Here is an 11,388-nt window from a genome sequence, read left to right as displayed (position 1 = left end):
CCACCAATCACGCATACCGAGGCATGATGGCCGAGGAGTCGAAATGCACAACTCAATATAGGATGAATGCACATGAAACTACAGCTAAAACTTAACTCCATCATGGATAATCCGGAGTGTCGGTGACTGGGGAATTGAGACACATTCCGTCACTCGGAGTACGAAATGTACCTCGTTTCCCGTGCCCGGGCTAACTCCTATTCCGGACACGATGCAATATGCATGATATACATGAAATGCAACTAAGATATAATCCTAACATACACAATGCTATGGAATGACATGCCTCGAAATACGTGTACACGGGCACGCGAATCGAGAAAATGACGGAATGCTGAAAATGAGATGCCTCGAAGTGCGTGCACACGGGCACGCAAACCAAGGCGATGGCAGATACAATGAAAATGAGATGCCTCGAAGTACGTGCACACGGGCACGCAAACTGAGGCGATGACAGATGCGGTGAAAATGAGATGCCTCGGAGTACGTGCATACGGGCACGCAAACCGAGGCGATGATAGATGCAGTGAAAATGAGATGCCTCGAAGTACGTGCACACGGGCACGCAAATCGAGGCGATAGTAAATGCTAAGAAAATGAAGTGTCTCAACATGCGTGCACACGGGCACGCAAACCGAGGCAATGCTATGTGTCTCGAAATACGTGCACGCGGGCACGCAAACGGAGGCAATGCTATGAAATGGCATGGAGATGACAAATGGGCTTATACCAACATGAGTGAGCCTCAGCCACACTCACATAGGATGCCGTCGGATAAAAATGGAGTGCCTAGAAATGCGTGCACACGGGCACGCAAACCGAGGCAATGATAAAATGCAATGAAATGGCATGGAGATGACAAATGGGCTTATACCAACATGAGTGAGCCTCAGCCACACTCACATAGGATGCCGGCGGATAAAAATGGAGTGCCTCGAAATGCGTGCACACGGGCACGCAAACCGAGGCAATGATAAAATGCAATGAAATATGACAAAAATGATATGCAAGCATGCTAATGGAATTTCAGCAACAAAATATGGGGGAAAACAGTCCCGAAATGAAGCGAAATGACATGAAATGCAAGGAAATGTCCCGAAATGCGACATTAGGCACCCGAAATGGCCTATAGCTATGCTAAATATGCACAATATGGACATGCAATGCAAAGACAGAAGCTAGACAGTCCCAAAAGATGCACTTTCACAGTTATAAACATGGCCAAACAGCAAGTATAGGTAGGGGGAAAATAGCATGCAAGAATAGGGGCCAAAAGAAGGGTAATGAAGCAAGTGGTATAAGAAAAACCCAAACTGAAAAATTTCCTTCTACAACATTGAAGAGGGACCAAAAATATGAATATTTACAGTATATGGAAGACCTCAAATCAGTATACAAATATGCTAAAAATGTGATGCAAAATAAGGCTCAAAAGGTGCTAAAACATGAAGTGTACCAAATAATCACCAAACAGAAAAAAAGTGTGAATGAAACATTAAGTATAGGCCAAAATAAGACCAATTTCAGTTCGGACCAAGGTCCAAAAACAGAAGCAAAGAGGGCTACCAATTTATGCAAAAACGGGGCCAAATAAGGGATATAACTACAAGTGACACATGGAGACACCAAAAAATTTTGAGCCCTTCTCCAATGTTGAAGAGGGGCTCAAAATAATCCTTGTATCAGTTTACAACATGCTCGAAAATAAATTGATCATGGGCCAAAAATAGCATGCAAAATCATGACATACAAGAAGGTCAATGAAGCAAGTGTGTCATGGAGGGCTCAAACAGGGTTGAGCCCTTAATGAGAAGTGAAGATGAGCTCAAAAGATGGCCATTTTCAGTTAGGGCCGGAGCTTGAATCAAAAAGGAAGTGGGGCTTAGAAATATATCAAGAAAAAGGTTCAAAAGGGTAAAAGTGTAACTTACCCTTGAAGATTCGAACTTTTGTGGCTTCTTGGATGGATTTGCAGCTTCTTTAGCCTTCAAGAATGCTTCCTTGTTGCTGGAAATGAGATGATGGTGGTAGAGCTTGGTGGTGTAGAAGGAATGATGGTTAGTGACTTAGGGTTTTTTGAAGAATTGAGAAGGAAGAAGATGGAGTTGGCTATGGAAGCTTGAAGAGTAAATTTTCTAACCCTTAGAAGTGAGGCCACCAGCTGGTTATATGGACAAAAAGAGGGTGTAAAGGTGGGGCAAAAAGGAGGGTAAAACTCCCCCACAAAATATCCCCCGGACACAGAAAATATCTGGGGGATATTGCCCCACAGCTGTAAAGTGCACAGTGCAAGGAACACGGCCGGCCTATCACTTTTTCTGTAGGTGGCCGGCCAGCCACACCCCCTAGCCGGCCAGCCACCCCCCCTAGCTGGCCAGCTAGGGGTCAACAGGGTCAAGAGGAATTAATGGCCGGCCACCACTTTTTAGTGGCCTCCCATGTGTGTACATCACAAATATGTGGTTGGGGTTTGAAGAAAATGGCTCCAAGGTGTTCAACATTAGCCCGGAAGGAGGGGTTCAAAAGGGTCAAAAGGAATTAATGGCCGGCCACCACTTTTTAGTGGCCTCCCATGTGTGTACATCACAAATATGTGGTTGAAAGTTGGCCACACTAACCCTAGGGTGTTCAACATTAGCCCGGAAGTGCGAAAAACGGGCGCCGGGAGGCTCCGGAGGAGAGATAACTGGTTGCCGCAACAATTACTAGCCTCCCACCCTTCAGTGACCTTCCTGGTGATAAAACAGAGGTACCTGCCAAAAATGAACGAAAACCGATGCAAAACGAATGTTCGGGGGCCAAAACACGCAGTTCGGGGCCCCGGAAACTGCCCGTTAAACACCGAAAGTGGCGTTCGGCCACGAAGTGGGTTTCTCAGACCCCAGTGTCCCTCAAAAGGGAGAAAATAAGATGTATGCCGAAAATCAGAGCAAACGGAGGTGGTTAGGCGGTCCCGAACCGAGGCACACGGCCTGACGGCTCCGAAAACCGGAAACCGGGCTCCGAAATGGGAAAAATGGCCTACGGCCACCAAATGCAGCCCACGGGCACTGAGAGATAGTCTACGGGACCTCTCCCTTCCCTCAGGAAAAGAAACAGAGAAAACCGAGTCTGGTTCGCAAACCGAGACAAGGCACAGAAGAGGGTTCGAAAATCCGGAGGCGGGGCTCGCAGCCAAGACTCTGAAACTTCTGAATGAGCACATCATGCAACATCACCAAGCGCTCAATTGGTGACGTCTGAGTCTTAAGGTCGGTCAAAAATGGGGTGTCTACAGTTGCCCCTCTTTGACAGAACTCGGAAGTCACAAGTGACGGGAGTGAATGTCAAAGCCCAGAGACGACCCATTTTTGACAAGGCCGAAGACTTAGACAAACATACAAAATAAAAAGGTGTGCCCGTAGGCATGCCTGCAGGCATGGGCAAAATGCAAAATGATATGCGAGAAGATTTTGAAGATTGGACTTATACGCTACGCGAAGCCAGTTTTTGAAAGTTGGACTTATACGCTACGCGAAGCCGGTTTGAAGAGTTGGGGATTCATGCAATGCACTGTAACGTAGTGGCTAAAATGCAATGTAATAGCTAAGAGGTAAAGGTACCTTAAAGGGGCAATTGGCAATGACTTACCTCATGCTGCTGGGGATCTTCCGCTTCTTCTTGGTTGAACTGCAGGTACTACTTTTCTCCCTGACTATGGTCGCAACTTTCCCTATTCTCCAACAGGGTGACAGACTAGGTTGGATCAGTATCCAGAATTGAGGCGCATACAGATGCTATCTCAATCTATGGGGCTGCCATACAGATTTCAAGCCGAGGATATACCCCTGGGTATTTAAACCAGACTTTAGTCTCGGAAATCCCGAACCTTTGCATTCTAGGCATAAGCCATTCAAACTCTAGTTTCCACCGTCTCAGTTGGTCTCCTAGGAACTCACCGCAAACACAGGCAGGTGGCTATACCAGACCATCGAAAGTCGTTCGGGCACGACAAACACCAAAGGAATTGCACCTTCAGAGGATTTAAGGTCTCCTAGACCAGGGAGTGCACAAGACAGTGCGATGCAGAGTGAATGCACAAAACAGTGCTAAACAGATGCACAAAATAGTGCGATGCTAAAGGTGTACAAAACAGTACGAGCAAGGCGAATGCACAAAACAGTGCGATACAAATAAGGTGCGCAAGATAGCGCGATACAATGCACTAACAAGTACAGGTGAGATGCGCAAGATAGCGCGATGGAATGCATGCAAAATGCAAGTAAGGTGCACAAAATAGTGCAATGCGCAAGAAAGCGCGAGTGATTTGAAATGCACAGGACAGTGCGATACGCTAAACAGCGCGATTGAAAATGCACTAAACAGTGCGATGCGCTAAACAGCGCGATTGAAATGCACTTAACAGCGCGATACGCTAAACAGCGCGATTGATTTTGAAATGCACTAGACAGTGCGATACGCTAAACAGCGCGATTGATTTGAAATGCACTAAACCGTGCGATACGCTAAACAGCGCGATTGAAATGCACTAAACAGTGCGATACGCTAAACAGCGCGATTGATTTGAAATGCACTAAACCGTGCGATACGCTAAACAGCGCGATTGAAATGCACTAAACAGTGCGATACGCTAAACAGCGCGATTGATTTGAAATGCACTAGACAGTGCGAGTGAGATACAACCACAAGATGCACAAGACAGTGCTAGTGAGATACAAAGTGTAAGTGCACAAGATAGTGCGAGTGAATGCATGTTCTATGCAAATGAGGTGCATTTTCTATGCAAATATGGAAGAGTGCATTTTCTATGCAAGTATGGAAGAGTGCATTTTCTATGCAAAAGATACGAGCATTTTCTATGCAAGAAACAGGAGCATATTCTGTGCAATATTGAAAGCAAATTCTATGCAGAATCGAAAGTAGGCATATTCTATGCATGAATCATAACGGTGTGTGGCACGCATGCAACAGAAGTGTATATGAAAGTGCACATTCTATGTAGTAGAGGAGCATCAAATATGTACTCTGGTGCCTCTGATTTACCTCTTAGAGGACTTTGCAACACACTCAGCTGAAAAAGGGCACACCCTGTTCATATTGGCGAGAGATAACATCTGTTGCTGCTGCTTTAATTGCCGTTCTGACTTGAAGCATGCTTAAGCTTGGAGTAGAGGCACACTCATTCTTCAGGGCACTGGCAAGGCTTGAAGAGGTATATATGGAATGCAATCTCAGAATTTTCTGAAGGTGAAACACACTCAGATGCTCAAAATTTTCCTTATTTTCTTTTGCTTTGCAGTCCGGAACTTATATAGCTTCAGATAGGTCCTTGTTTTGCTGCTCTGACAATGACCTGGGTTGAACCCTGCGGTTTTATGAAAGAATGAATCTTGTTTTGCACAGATGTGGAGAACGGTACAGCACTCGGAGCGCAAAACGATTTTATTTTAGAATTGGTAAATGAGCTTTTGACCGGGTATCGGGCCTACGACTGAACATAGCAAAAAAGACCCAACAAGGAAATAAAAGGCACACAACCTAGACACATCGAGTAACACTCGAAACGACTCAAAACAAGAAACGAGACAAACAAAGCAAAAGACAAGACACACAGGCGTGCACAGGGAGCCTGTTTCACCGGGTATTATTCCCACCCTTTCTTATTTGTGATTCTCACATCACTCGGCTCTCAAGCTCGGTTTTTCTGAAAAAGCCCTCTTCTCACTTTTCCTCTCATCGCACATCTCTCTATTCTTCATTCTCTCATTTTTCATCCCTCCCCTGGGTGGTTGATGGACGAACAGCAAACTGTGGGCTCGTGTCCCTAGCATTCTGCTAGATTCTCTTTCTTCTGCTCACAACTAGTGAATTCCTCCCATGGAAAGGTTGCGCTACAACTGGGTGTGTAGCAAATCTGCAACTAACATCAGTTGATGATGCTTTGTTGGGGAGTTTGGACGTGGTAAGATCTGTCCGGATGATGGAGTGGAATATCTTGCCCCATTCTAGTTCGTGCTTCGCACTTTGCTCGATACCTCGTTATTTGGAGGATGTGAGAGCTTTCTGCCCGTTGTTGTGCCCTTTTCTGGCAGATAGAGTGCCCTTCTTGGCAAGTATGTTGACAATGGGAAAGACAGGAAGCCTGACTCAACTGTGCCCGTAGTTCATCATTTTGACCATTTTTTAGTTTTAGTTTTCTCCTAAAAAAAAAAAAAATTGACCAAAATGAGAGTTAGATTAACATGCTTGTTCAATTTTCTGATTTAAAATCATGCAAGTTAGGCAGTGAGCACTAAGAGTTTTCCTTTTTTGGGTCCAAGAAATGGTCCAGTTTTGAAAATGGAATACTTTTCGAGAAGATTAGTCAACCTCAGTAAAAATTCTCAAAAACTATTTTCGTAAACGACCACTGCTCTACGAGCATGGGACCTACTCTTGAGATGCGCAACCTCGGATCCATGGCAATGAAAAATTGCCCCTTGTCTGAAGGACACTGCATGGCAACGGAATGTTGCCCCTTGTTTGAAATGGCACCGCGGCGTTCTGAATGGCAACGGAAAGTTGCCCCTTGTTTGGATAGCACCGCAGCGCATTGAATGGCAACGGAAAGTTGCCCCTTGTTTGAATGGCACCGTAGTGTATTATAGTCAGTCCTTAGAGCGACGAACGCAACCAGACTCTCATATATAGAGAAGGCAAAGATTATCAGAACCATTACATGGACATGATTGAGTTTGAAGTGTTTTACGGCTGGACTTCAGAATGAAGTTGCCTACGTATCCCAAAGATGGGAATCAAGCCTTACGTAGTTCGGGGTTAAGGTACACTCGGGTATTAACCTCTCCTTTTTAGGCTCTAACTTTTGCCAAGGCGCCCGTTGCGGGTTTTCGACCTTGCGAGCTTTGTTCTTCTTTTCTTTTCAATTCTTTTCATTTCTTTTTCCTTTTTTGATTTTTTTCGTTCTTTTCTTTGCATCTTTCTTTTTTGTTCTCTTTTTTTTCTTTTTGCATTTTTTACTTCTTCTTTTTTTGTATTTTTTTCCTCTTGCTCTAACTTTTGCCTGGGTCGCCCTTCCGGGTTTTCGGCCCAGCGAGCCTCTCAAGGGTAAAAGTGTAGCTTTGTCCATGCCAAATGGTTTTGAGATCCTGAAGTCATCTGAATCCAGGAGAATGGCTGTTGTTCTAGCTTCGCAAGCTTCTTTTGATGACATCTGATCTTCTTGATCTGGCTTTCTTGCCTCTTGTTTGAGGGCTGCTTTGAATCCGGCCACACAGGCCTCACATTGTAGTTGTCCGTTGAACGTTCTGAATGGGCCCAAGGTTTGAAAGCAAGGACTCGAGTCTCGAGGCTGAGAGCGATCCTAAGCTGTACAATCTCAAGAGCGATTCCACACAAGTCTTCGCAGGACCGCGCAAAATATTTTGTTTTTGAAAATTTTTAAGAAAGCGACAAATCGTTCGCGCTGAAGATAGTGTAGAACCAATCTGGATCAAGCCAGGATCTTTCCCGGTACTCACGCTAACAAGCATGATTTCATTCATTAAGGGCTTAGCATGCCTCTCTTTCTCTCAAATGATCAAAGTTTTGCGAATCCCGAGGAATTCCTTCCTCTTCGTTTTCACCGCAGTGTTCGAAAAGTTTTGAAAAACTTAGGTCAATGCAATGATTTCGGGGTGCAGAAGAGTAGGCGAAAAGTACTGCTGTTTCATTCAAACTTTCTAGCACAACTGGCACATGGCAGAAGCAAATATGAGAGTGTGGAAATCACTGCTGTTTCATTCAAAATCTGTTGGTACAACTGGCTCCCTGGCAGAAACAGACCCAAAACAAAACGAAAAGACAAACACAAAACAAAATGATGATGCCCGAGGTAACACCCCCCGGGACCACCTGACTCCTATACAACAGGACTGACTCGATACAACAAGACAGACCCGAAACAAAAAGAGACTGACTCCAAACAAAAAGACAGACTCAAAACAAAACAACAAGACTGACCCAATACCCGAGTCAGAAACTGGCATTCGCAAATGCTCAAAACAGTGCATGCCCTTCCCACATCTGAAGTAAATCGAGTGCTGCCCGCAGGTGGTTCATCCCTCCAATCACATCACATTATCCCCCAAGTTCACTGATCAAGCGCCGATAGACTTTGTAGGGCCTGGTGCGGGGATGACCCTATTGTCGATCAGATCTTGTATTTCGTGGCGGAGACGAAAGCACATGTCAGTGTCATGGCCAGCTTGCTGATGGAAGGCACAGTAGTCGACTGGGTTGTGCGAGAGAGGGAGGTTCTTTGGTAATGGCTGCGGCTCCAGGGGCTTCAAATCCCCCTCTCTAATCAAGATCCTAAAGGCCGCTGATAGAGACATGTATAGTGGTGCGAACACCCTCTGGCCTCGAGGTGGGTATTTTGAGGTTTGTGGATTTTTACTGGACGCACCAGCAAAGGGATTGGCAGGTGCTGGCCTGGTTTTCCGATCTCTTCTGAGTAGAGGATTAGAGATAGCAGGATCGTCTCTGGTATGACAGTCCTTCTCCCGATGTTCCCTTTGATTCAGACCGCCCCCAACTTGAACAGCGAAAGTGTCATCCACAGCTTTTGCAACAACTGCGAGGACTTGCTCTTTGTTCAGTCCCTCGGCTTTCAAAGCCTCAATATCCCACTGAAGGTGTTTATGGGGACCAATGCCGCCCCCTACCTTGTTCTTACCACTTGCCTCCACTTTGCCAAGGGATTGGCTTTCCTCAAATGCAGCCCGTCCCAACATTGGGAAGTCTCTTGACATGAAGTTCCCAGTATGTGGTGTGGTCGATGATGGAGCCAATGTCCCGGAGGCCAGATCCGTCACGATTTTTTGAAGATCTTTAATCATTCCCATCAACTCAGAAGTAGTGGGTTCACGGGTTTGAGATGGTTGAGGTTCAGGTGCACCCATCATGCATAAGTCCATGCTTTCTGGGATAAACACCTCAGGCTTGGGTAGATGGGCCGGGGTGATGTATATGCTAGGGTCAAAGGTGGATGGCAGTATGTGGATGTGATTGAGATAGGCAGGAGATGTTTGGTCATTGGGGTCTGAAAGTGGAGCTATCGTCCGGTTGTCGATGAGATTTTGGACCTCATGACGAAGGCGGTAGCAACGGTCGGTGCCATGACCGCGCTGCTGATGGTACATACAATACTTGGCGGGGTTATGTCTGGCTGGGAGTGGGTCGGGAAGAGGTTGAGGATCGAGGGGTTTGAGATGTCCTTTTTCCATCAAGGCTTTTAGTGTGCTAGTCAGGCTCCTATAGAGGGGGGCGAAAGTTCTGCCCTGAGCTCGGGCTGGGCCAGCTGTTTGTAGGCTTGGTTTGGCAAAAGGGTCAGCTGTGGCGACTGTATTGATTTCGGTGGTTTTGGGAATAGCGCTACTACCAGCATTGGTACTCCCTGAAATCACCTTCTTTGTCAGTTCCCTTGTCCTGGGAATGATCCCACTGTTGAACGCATTCTCGACTTGAACCCCCAGTTCATGCAAATTTTTGAAAGTGAATAGTGGAGCGACTATCAAGTTTTGCAACATATCATGCTCGAGGTTTCGGACCATCATCTGCACTTGATCCTTCTCAGAAGGGCGACGATCTGTCATTTGTGCTGCCTTTGCTCTTCACCTTGCAATGAATTCCACAAAAGGCTCTGTTGGGTTTTGGCGAGTTGCTTCAAGCTCTTGGATGGTCATTTCAACTTGGGTATTGTAGGAATACTGATCGACAAAGGCCTTAGCCAGTTCTTCCCAGTTTTGCTTCACTGTATCCTCCAATTTGGTATACCAGGTAGCTGCTACACCCGACAGGGTTCTTCCATACAGAGAGAGTTTTTGTGGCTTAGTCAGACCCATCGGTTTTAGGACATCCAAGAAAAGTCGGATATGTACCATTGGATCTCCAGACCCGTCGAAACGGTCGATATATGGCATTTTGAATCTGTCTGGGAGCCGGATGGAAGCCTCGGTGTGCCCATCCTCAATGCCAGGAATGGAGTTAAGGCCCTGTGCCCTTTTGAATTGCTTCTCAAGGTTTGCAATTTTCACTGCAGTCGGATTGAACTCATCAACATGAAAGGGTTGAGTTTTCTCATTAGGCTGAACTAGGGGTCTGAGCACCTGAGCTTGAGCCAAGCCTTCTCGAGGATTCAGACACTGCAAGTCTTCAACTGGTGGAATTGGATCAAAGTTCGGCTGGGGTCCCAAAGCTGGATGCGAGGCAGATGCCCCAGATGGGCGCTGCGTTTCAATACTGGTCTCAGCCTGCATGGCAGTTCCCTGACTTAGCGCTGCTGTCATAGCCGCAAACTCCTCCGAACCTTGTGCCATCATGGCCTGTTGAGTCTGAACAAAGGTGATGTGACTGGCGACTGACTGATTAGATGAACATATGAGCCCTGACCGGCTTTTCTTTACCTTGCCTCAGCGAAAGAACACTGATTACCCTTGAACTGAATCTCTGACCTGACAAAGTCTATAAGCACAAGTTTGATGAACCTCGGGGGATATCAGAGCCTTCTGAAGCGACAGTTCCAAGACTACCTAGCAAAAGAGAAAACAGACAGCACCTCAGCCTGATTTCACCTAACAGATACGAGCATAGTTGAATGAGTGTGCCCTCTACTGAATTCTGCCCAAAATTCGGCCTCAAAATCCGAGTCTGAAACCCACGGGTAAAGCTAACTCCCAAACACTGATAGTAATGCCCGCAGGCCTGATGCCAAAATTCGCAAACTGGTGCCCGCAGGCCTGATGCCCAAACTCATATACTGATACATGCATTCCTGTAGAGACGCACTCTAAAGCACATAACAGATAAGTGAGAGCCAAAACACCCCTATGTTGGGGTAGGGTTTCCCTGTCCTATTTTGTCAGGAGCTAGGGTTTCATTACGCACACAGCGGCTTCAAACAACCTATAAACGGGTAAGCAACCTGTCCTAATTTGGAATGGTCACTATGGATCCGAATATGCACTAGGTCGAATGGTCAAAGAGGGTACCCCGGTAAAACCGGGGTTTGTGTTCCCATACTGGCAGAGCCCACAACCGGTCAGCCTTATGGTCATGCCTTGACAAGACAAGCCTCTGGCAAACCGTTCAGGAATAGCAGATGGCAAACACGGTGTCCTAGGCGCACCAATGCAAATGCAATGCAAAGAAACACACAAGTGTAGTCAAAAACAGATATCATGAGTTCGAGTCAAGTTCTCTAAATCCCCAGCAGAGTCGCCAGAAATTGTAACAAGCCCGCGGGGGGACCTCGCTACAGCTCGGACTCGACTTTCCGCAGTCACGGTTCTAAGTCTGAACGCCCCGGGAGGGTTTAAGCTCTCGTTCTGTTCATTTGGGGTCACTACAGCT

The sequence above is a fragment of the Camellia sinensis genome, chromosome 8 (assembly GCF_055761805.1).
Source record: "Camellia sinensis isolate YWXY chromosome 8, ASM5576180v1, whole genome shotgun sequence".
NCBI lineage: Eukaryota > Viridiplantae > Streptophyta > Magnoliopsida > Ericales > Theaceae > Camellia > Camellia sinensis.
This window is presented reverse-complemented; position numbering follows the sequence as displayed.